This window comes from Rhodamnia argentea, chromosome 2, assembly GCF_020921035.1.
Source record: "Rhodamnia argentea isolate NSW1041297 chromosome 2, ASM2092103v1, whole genome shotgun sequence".
Classification (NCBI taxonomy): Eukaryota; Viridiplantae; Streptophyta; class Magnoliopsida; order Myrtales; family Myrtaceae; genus Rhodamnia; species Rhodamnia argentea.
In genome coordinates this window covers 17,663,710-17,672,776 of record NC_063151.1, presented here as the reverse complement: position 1 = coordinate 17,672,776, position 9,067 = coordinate 17,663,710, and positions in this window count along the sequence as shown.

Genomic DNA, 9,067 nt, shown 5'->3' with positions numbered 1-9,067 from the left:
TCAATCTTTGCGTTCCGAGTACCATGTCGATGGGAGGTTTATATACACGATTTCTCGCAACGGTAGCCAGCTATATTGCCTTGACTTGCTCGGCACAAGATCGAACGGATTCGATCGAAGGATGACGAGAACCCGTTTTTTCCAAGAGTCTGAATATGTTAAGTCATACAATCCTTTTTTCTCTAGTAAAATGCTTCTAGATTGCGGCTGTTGGTACCTCCAAGTCTAGATTGCGGCTTCTAGGTTTTCTCTCTGCTGCAATTAAAGCTCATTCTACGGTCAACTTACGGCATGCCTCTTTTTCTTGGTAGGCCATAGAATTTCTGGATTCTATTCAGTCATCTAAAATTATGTTAAGAAGGGGAAAAAAAAAAGGTTTTTGTGTTTTCGTCGCGTCAACTAAAGTGGATGGAATTTTTCTTATACAAGCATTGTCGATTACACGAGTAACATCTTATGTGACATAAATAACATCTTCATGGGTCTCGTCATCAATGATGTTGTTAGAGGGGGACATTGTCCAATCACTCCTAAACCTATTGTATAAATGTTAATCCACTCCTCAACTTTCCAAATTTACCATGAATTCCAATGAAATCCTTCAGACCAATTTTCACTGGAAATCCCCAACATGGTAGTGTGCAATGTAGGACGTCAGCAATTTTCCTGCAAAAAATTATCAGAATTAGGGGTGAGCAAATTAGATCGGACAGGCCAAGTTGGTCCGATCCTTGAGGGGGGCGGTCCGATCCCTAGTCCTCATAAATGGGACTGATGATCGGGCGGTCCAATCCTCGGTTCCATGGTGGATAGGACCGGACCGAATCTCCCGGACCGGAATTAGGTTTAAGTCCGACGAGAATAATATTCTACAACTAACAATTTTTTACTTATATACAATTAGAAAAAAAAATTATAAATTTTTGAAGAACTAATTAACCTAATTTTTCCATTTTCTGCTCGACACTTATTCCTTTCCTCTAGCTCGACGCTCGTATCTCACCTTCATAACGTAGATCCGCTTGGCACTCGCTCCTCTCGTCTTCATCTCTTCGTTCACTCCTCTCGTGATCCCACCTCTTGCTCGTCTGTGTCATCGCTCTTCTTGAGTCTTGCAGCCACCGGCGAGACCTAACATGGCCACCGGCGTTGTCTACTCATTGCTTCCTTTCCTCGTCTCCATCCTCCCCCGGTTGCTTCGATCTCATGTGGTGGTTGTACGATGGTTTTATTAGGTTGGATGTTTGAGATTGGAAGTTGTTAGTTTAGATGCGAGGGTTAGATTCTTACAAGTAGTTGGTGTTAGCGGTCTCATTGGGATCGGACCAGGATAGCACTAGACCGTCGGTCCCGGTCCCACTATCGGTCCGGCCCTCGGTTCCATACGGGGTCCGAACCGGCACGGACCATGCACACCGCGAATCAGAATTACTATATTTGAGATATTGAGCAAAGATTTAGGACTAATTCCGCAAAATTGAAAAGTTTAAGACATAATTAGCACCTGCACAATAGGTTTACAACCGATTGGATAATTTTTCTCTAGTCAAGGGTTGTTTTCTTTTGCGGAAAATGAATGATTCGAAAAACATTTTCCATAAAACAATCATCTATATAGCTTGAATTAATTAGCCAATGAAAAATATTTTTATCATCGACGAAAATTTATGTTTAATTAACTTATTTTCGTTCATTCATTTTTATAAGTGATGAAGCAATTATTTCTCAAAAAATGTTTTCCAACTCATTTGTTCTTCGCAAAATAAATAAGGCCCCATTTTCCAAAAACTTAAAAATTTCATTTCCATTATGATGAATTGAAAATAAGGCTTTTTTGGTTTTGTGAAAATTATGACCTGTTTGAAAAATGTTTTTTGGAAAGTTATTCCAAAAAAATGAAAATATTTTTTGATGTTTTGCTAAGACTTCAAAATGATCTGGACAATTTCTTCCGTCGTTTGGTAAGGAAAATCTCATTAGATTTTTTGCGTTGTTGTTTGATAAAAAATTTCTGACATTGAGCCGGCCGTTCTACGTGACACGGCCGATGATGACATGAATACTTTTTGTAACTTAAAATAAACGCAAATTATTTATTAATACTATATTTTTATATACTTGTCTTTCTTTCTCTGCTGGTCGCCAGCAAGCTTGAGCCTCGCCTAATCTGCTGAGCTCACCAGCCGCGAGCTCGCTCGACCTTGTTGGATCCGGCGAGGTGGAGCCTCGCCGGCCTTGGACGAGCTCGTCTCTCGCCTGTGGCTGGTCGTTGTGGCCTAAAAAAAAGAAAAAATAAAAATAATTAGAAAGACAAAGAATATGAAAAAGTATAGGGAGGACAGATGAGGGAAAATGATTTTCGGAAAGTATTTTTCCCTATCTTAAAGGTATTTTTTCATTGGAGGAGAATGTTTTCTTTAACTAGTTTATTTTCTATGAACAAACGCCGGAAAATTTGGGATCTTTTTTTTTTTTTTAAAGTTGTTTTTCGCAAACAAAGGGAGCCGTGATTGTGACCATCACTAGCAACACAAGTTCTGCACATTTCCATCCTGCCATTTTCTTTAATACTATTCTCAAGATCTCTCCCTCTAGTGCACTCAAAGACGATGACAAGATCAAATTTGTTTGGCGATAGAATCTGTGTTCCAGCTACTACCTCGATGGAAGTTTATATACACAAAAACTCGCAACAAAGTCAGCTAAATTATCTCAACTTGCCTGGCACAAGATCGGATGAATTGAAGAATGAAGAGAACCCGTTTTTCCAAAATTTTGAAAAGGAAAAATTACCAAAAAGTGCTAAACTTATTGCATTGGTACCAATTTGGTCCTACGCATTTTAATTGGACCAATTTAGTTATAAATATTTTTATGTTAATATCAATTCAGTTCATCCGGCTAATTTAAATAGAAAATCGTTGACATAGAGACCAGCTATCCCACGTGGCACCACCGATGCTCATGTGGACATTTATCTTATAAGTTTTAAATAATTATTTTTCTTTTCCTTTTCTTTCTTTTTCTTTCTTTCTAGCTGCCATAGAATAGGGTCGCCTCGTCGCCATAGACGAGGGGCGAGGGTTCGTCCCATTGGGCATCGTCTAGGCCCGACGAGGCAAACTATCACCCACGTGATGGGGGCCAAGGCCACCCTTGCCGTGAGGCCAGCCCTCTCCATAAAGAACAAAAAAATAAAAATAAAATTAATTAAAAAATAATCGAAAAATTAAATTATCCATATCAACATCAACCATGCCACATAGAACGACCGGCATTCAAATTAGCGATTTTTTTCCTAAATTGGCTGAAGAAACTAAATTAGTACCAATGTAAAAGTTTAGGATTATATTGATCCAATTAAAGGTTTAGCTGAATTGATACTAATGAAATATGTTTACGACTTTTTTGGTACTTTTCCCATTGTGGATATGCGACGTCATACAATCCGTTTTTCTCTAATAACAAGCTTATAATTGCAGCTGTTGGTACCTCCAATTCTCTTCTCCTTTGCAATTTAACCTTAGAACTATCCCGTTCTACAGGCTGTTGTCATCTTTATGGAGTTTTTTTGCATATTCGTTGAATTGAAGATTGACTATAACGAGGAGAACAGGTTGAATTTGAGGGGTTGACTGAGTAGATCAGGTCTTCTTCAGTTTGGCACTTATCCACTTCTTGCAGAGAAGAAAAAAAGAGGGTGTTTTCCTTTCTTCAATTTGAGCTCTTCCTACGGTCAAGCTAGGGCATGCCTCTTTTTCTTCCTAGGCCGTAGAATTTCTGGATTCTTTTAAGTCATTCAAAATTATGTTATGATGAAAAAAGGAAAATTTTGGATTTTTGTTGGGTCAAATGATGCGGAGCATCTCATTATGTCACTAATAATCCTTATGTCGTCATGAAGACTATCGACTAGGATTGTGAATAATAACGTCTTCATTATTTCTCTTACGAATAAGATTCTTGATTCACCAGATTCATTACTGATTTTGTGATGAGTCACCAGATTGATTGCTAATCAGATTAATTGCGGATTTCATGGCAATTCACCATATTGATTGCTTAGCAAATTGATTACTCATTCCATGGGGTATACTCTTGCCGAATGCTTGATTAGTTGCTGATTTGATGCCAAATCAAAGACATATCAATGGGAGGCTGATTGGAGTTATTTATTTTGCAATTAGTAGATCTTTAAGGTTGTTATTAACCATACAATATTGTTGGACGAGATTGATTGTCTTTTTCCAATTTGCTTTGTCTTATCCCTCTATGTAATGAGGTGAAATCTCCATTTTAGAAAAGAGAAGACAATGGTTTGGTGAATGAAAATACTTGTGAGATTTTCCTCATGTTTGGTGAATACCTTGGAGTAGATTACTCCTCAGCAGTGAGCCAAAAAGCCTTTTATCCTTGGCTGGTGATATCTTTAAGCCTTGGTGGTGAGCTTTTCTATCTCAAAGCCCTTTATCCTCAGTTAGTGGCATAGTCTTTATGCCGTGATAGTGAGTTTCGTCAATCCCGATCTGCATCATTGTCCAGTGGTTCATCATTAACGCCTCGGTATAGATCATAATCAATCCTGCATTAGTATTCATCCTTCGACTTTCGTCCCCATACACTCTGATATATTCACACTTCCCTTCATTATCACTTTGTCCAATCCCGATCTTTATCCTTGGCTAGTATTATCTCTAGGTCTTGGTGGTAATCATTCTATCCTTCGTTCTATATTGTTGGTTAGTGATATATTTACGCCACGATATAGTTCGTTACCTATCGGGTCTTTGCTATTCTCTTACGCTATTCATACACTTAATCCGGAAATTCCTCCATACACCATCCATACACTTTAGTCCATCAAAACCACTTGCAACACTTTACACGCAGAAACACTCTCCAACGGAATCACTCTCCCTTGCACACATCATCAACTAAAGTGGATATAACTTTTTTTTATACTAGCAATGTCAATTGCACAAGAGTAACATCTTTTTTTGTTGTCGAAAAGTGACATCTTATATAACATGACTAATAAATTCACATGTTTTACTATCAACGATGTTATAAAGGGAAATTGCCCAATCAATCTTGAACCTATTATACAGACTTCATGGCGGTCCTAAACTTTTCAAATTTGCCAATTAAGTCATAAACTTTCGATGTAATCCTTCCCATCAATTTTCATCAAAAATTACTGACGTGGTGATATGCCATGCGGGACAATAAGAGATGTCTAGATCGCCACGCTAGCGATTTTCTAGTGAAAATTTATTAGAATGATTGTATTGAAGTTTTGACCAAAATTTAGAACTAATTTGGCAAAATTAAAAAGTTTAGGGCTGAACTAGCATAAATACAAAAGGTTACAAATGATTGGTAATTAAGTCCAGAATTTAGATAATACCATATTCTTTGGAGTTCACAGATGATATGGCAAAAAGCTTTGTACATTGCCTTTATTTTTTCCTTTCCCTTACAAGTTGAACCTAATAAGCACCGTTACGCTAAGGGGCTCTTCGTGTTGGTGTTGGATGCATGTCGAACACCGACATGCATTCGACACGCTCCGACATGTTGTCAATGATGGCGATATGCGAGTCGGTGAGGAAACCGAAGAAGTTGGCCTAGACCCAACTCCTCGTGCGCTTCATCGGCCTTCCCGATAGTTGCTTTGGTGGCGCATGGTCAGATCTCACCGGCAAAAGGGCAAATCGAGGTCGGAGATCGGGGGAGAGGGTGTCCTCGTCTCGGGGCCATGCCAGAGATGAGGAAGAGAGTGACAGAGACGAGGGAAAGCGCGGCTCTATAGGGTAGATATCAAGGGGGTAGGAGGAGGGCGTCCGCTTCTTGAGGCTCGAGAGAGACAATAGGGAGAGAGACCGAGGAAGAAGAGGTAAAGGAAAAGAACGGGAAGGGGAAGGAGCAAGAGTCTAGAGAGGTGAGCGAGAGAGATGAGGGAAAGTTAATTATTGTACCCTAGTTGTATTTGACATGCCACGGCCCGATTTGGGCCCGAAACTGGCCCGTTGATCGGGATCGATGGTTTCAAATCAGAACAGGCCCGGCCCCTCACGGGCTAGTTACTGTTTAAAAAAATTCGGGACTGGTTCCGGGCCGGTTCCGAACGGCCAAAAAAAAAAGGGGGACCCCCCCAACGGCCCAAAATTTGGCCGTTGCATTATACCCCATTCCCCTTGTTTTTCCTTCTTAAATTTTCTATAAATATAATTCCCCCTCCTTTCATTTTTTCTTACAATTTCTCTCAATTTTCTCAAATTTTCTCAAATTCTCTCAATCTCGGCTCAATTCTGTCAATTTTCTGAATCGGCTTTCCGCTCAATTCTCTGACAAAAATGGCAAGTGGAAGAGGAACTAGCGATAGGGGAAAGAGCCCAATGCCAATGGGGATGGGAGAATCCGATTATCCTCAACCTCATGATTAATATGATCCTTGTAAGTTTACATGTTGGGTAGACGCTAATGATAATATCAAATATATTCCCAACGTCGAGCACGTCCCAACGCAAGAAAGTCTTCATCCTCCTATTGGCGTCGAAGAAACGTCGACAGCAAAAGAGCCGGAACGGCAAGCCCGGGAGAGTACATCCAACTTATGGCAACACTTCGACAAGGTACATGTAGGCGCAGACAAGTACAAGATAAACTGTAAATATTGTACGAAATCATACAATTTTAATAAAGGACATGGCTATGGAATATACTGTCGGCATCTAAAGCAAAAACATGCAATGCAAGCGAGGATCGATACCATGCAATAATAAATTTTCAAGTACGCTAATCCTAACACTTCTCCTTTATTTCGTTACGGTGATGAATTTTATAAAGAAACATTAGCTCAAGATATTCCCATTGAACATTTACTGTTTACTACTGGTGAAAATTTTAGTTTGAATTTTTTGATAAACACTGCATGTACTCTGCAAGCAAAACATGTTATGAGAACTACTCTTAAACGCGAAAATTTTAGGGTTTATAAAAAATAAAAATAAAAAAGCTTTGCAAAACTTTTTTACGGATTTCAATGGATGTGTGCATATATGTAGTGACATTTGGAGTAACCTTTGGCAAATTCTTTCTTATATTGATATCACATGTCATTGGATATGTGATGATTGGAACATTCAAAAAAGAGTATTTGCATTTCGAGTGTTTGATGAAAGGCATACCGCCAATAATATTTATAGAATAATTAGGCAAGTTTTAGAAGAATATAATTTGATTAATAAATTTTTTTCAGTTGGTTTTGATAATACCACGTCAAATACCGATTTCATTCCCGAGTTAGAAAATATTTATAAGCTCTCTTTTGGTGGACAATTTTTTCGCATTAGATGTGTTTGCCACGTTTTAAATTTATGTGTACAATATGGTTTACGAACTCTTGAGGCTTTTCTCACCCCAATAAAGAGAGCAATTAAATTTTAATGAAGTCGTCCCCAAGTTATGAAAGAATATGGCAGATTTTGTATATCACATGGATAAAAACAAAAAAGATTTCCAAAAGATGTTTCGACTCATTGAAATTCCACCTACGAGTTGTTTCATCAATATTTTGCTTATAAAGATTTATTATGTGCGTTTATTTCCAATAATGTTTCCGAAATTAGTTTACTCCCGCAAAATTGGGTTATTTGCAAAATCTTTTTAGAATTTTTGAAATTTTTTAATGATGCAATTTATACTTTATTTGGTGATTACAATGTACAATTTGATTATAATTTATGATTGAAAATTTATTTTTTTATTTCATAATTTATTATTTTAAATTAAATTTAAAATTCGGAATCGGAACCGGTCCTTGAACTGGCTCGGAACCAGGATCGCCCCTTCAAGGGCGAGTTTCGGTTCAAGCATGGCTATGAACTAGAATCGCTGGTTCATGAGTCGGAACTGGCGGTTCACGGCCCATGGCTATATTTATTGTCAATCACTTTATTTTTTACGTTTTTCTATAAGGTTGGCTTTTTGATGTCAAATTGTGAAAGTGCTTGTAAAGTTTATTTTAATTACAAGAGCTTTTTTAATTCTTTATTTTTACCAAAAACAAAATGTAAAAATATATATAATATTTAATATACAATGTGTCCTCATTGTCAAAATTTTCTTTTTTCGAAAAATGACGTGTCGTGTTGCATGTCAATGCTACTTAGGTTGTAGCATAGGTAGGGATTCTAACCTTTTTGGTTTCGGCCAAAGCCCAACTTTATTAGATTGATGTACACTTTCCAGGCCTGTTAGTTAACAAGTTGAATAGTTCAAAACCACGTAGAAACCCAACAAGCTTGTTCTTTTAAAAATGGTAGGGAAATGACATAAAGAAGAATGACTTATAGAATGGTATGGAAATTAGGGGTGTGCATGGTCCGGATCGGTTCGGGCTCGATATGGAACCTAGGACCGGACCGATAGTCTCGGTCCCAAATTTTCAGGATAGGAACCGGACCGAGTTAGGACAGGCGGTCTGGTCCCGTCCCGTCCCAGTGGGACCGTTAATACCAGTTGCTTATAAGAATCTAACCATTGCATCTAAATTAATAACTTCCAATCTCAACCATCCAACCTAATAAAATATACACATGATCATCGTATAACCACCACATGAGATCGAATCTACCGAGAAAGGATGGAGACGAGGAGAGGAAGCGACGAGTCGACGATACCAATAGCCGTAGTAGGTCTCGCTAGTGGCTGCAAAACTCGAGAAGAGCGACATGACCACCACAGGTCCGGATTGATAGTCCTAGTCCCAAATTTTCGGGATAGGGGATTGGACAAGGACCAAGACCGGTGGTTCAATCCGGTCCCAGTGGGATTGCTAACACTAGTTGCTTATAAAAACCCAACTCTTGCATCTAAACTAACAACTTCCAATCTCAATCATATAACCTAATAAAACATACACATGACCATCGTACAATCACCACATGAGATCAAAGCGACCAAGAGAGAATAGAGACGAGGAAAGGAAGCGACAAGTCGACAACACCAATGGCCGTGGTAGGTCTCACCAATGGCTGCAAAACTCAAGAAGAGAGACAATGTC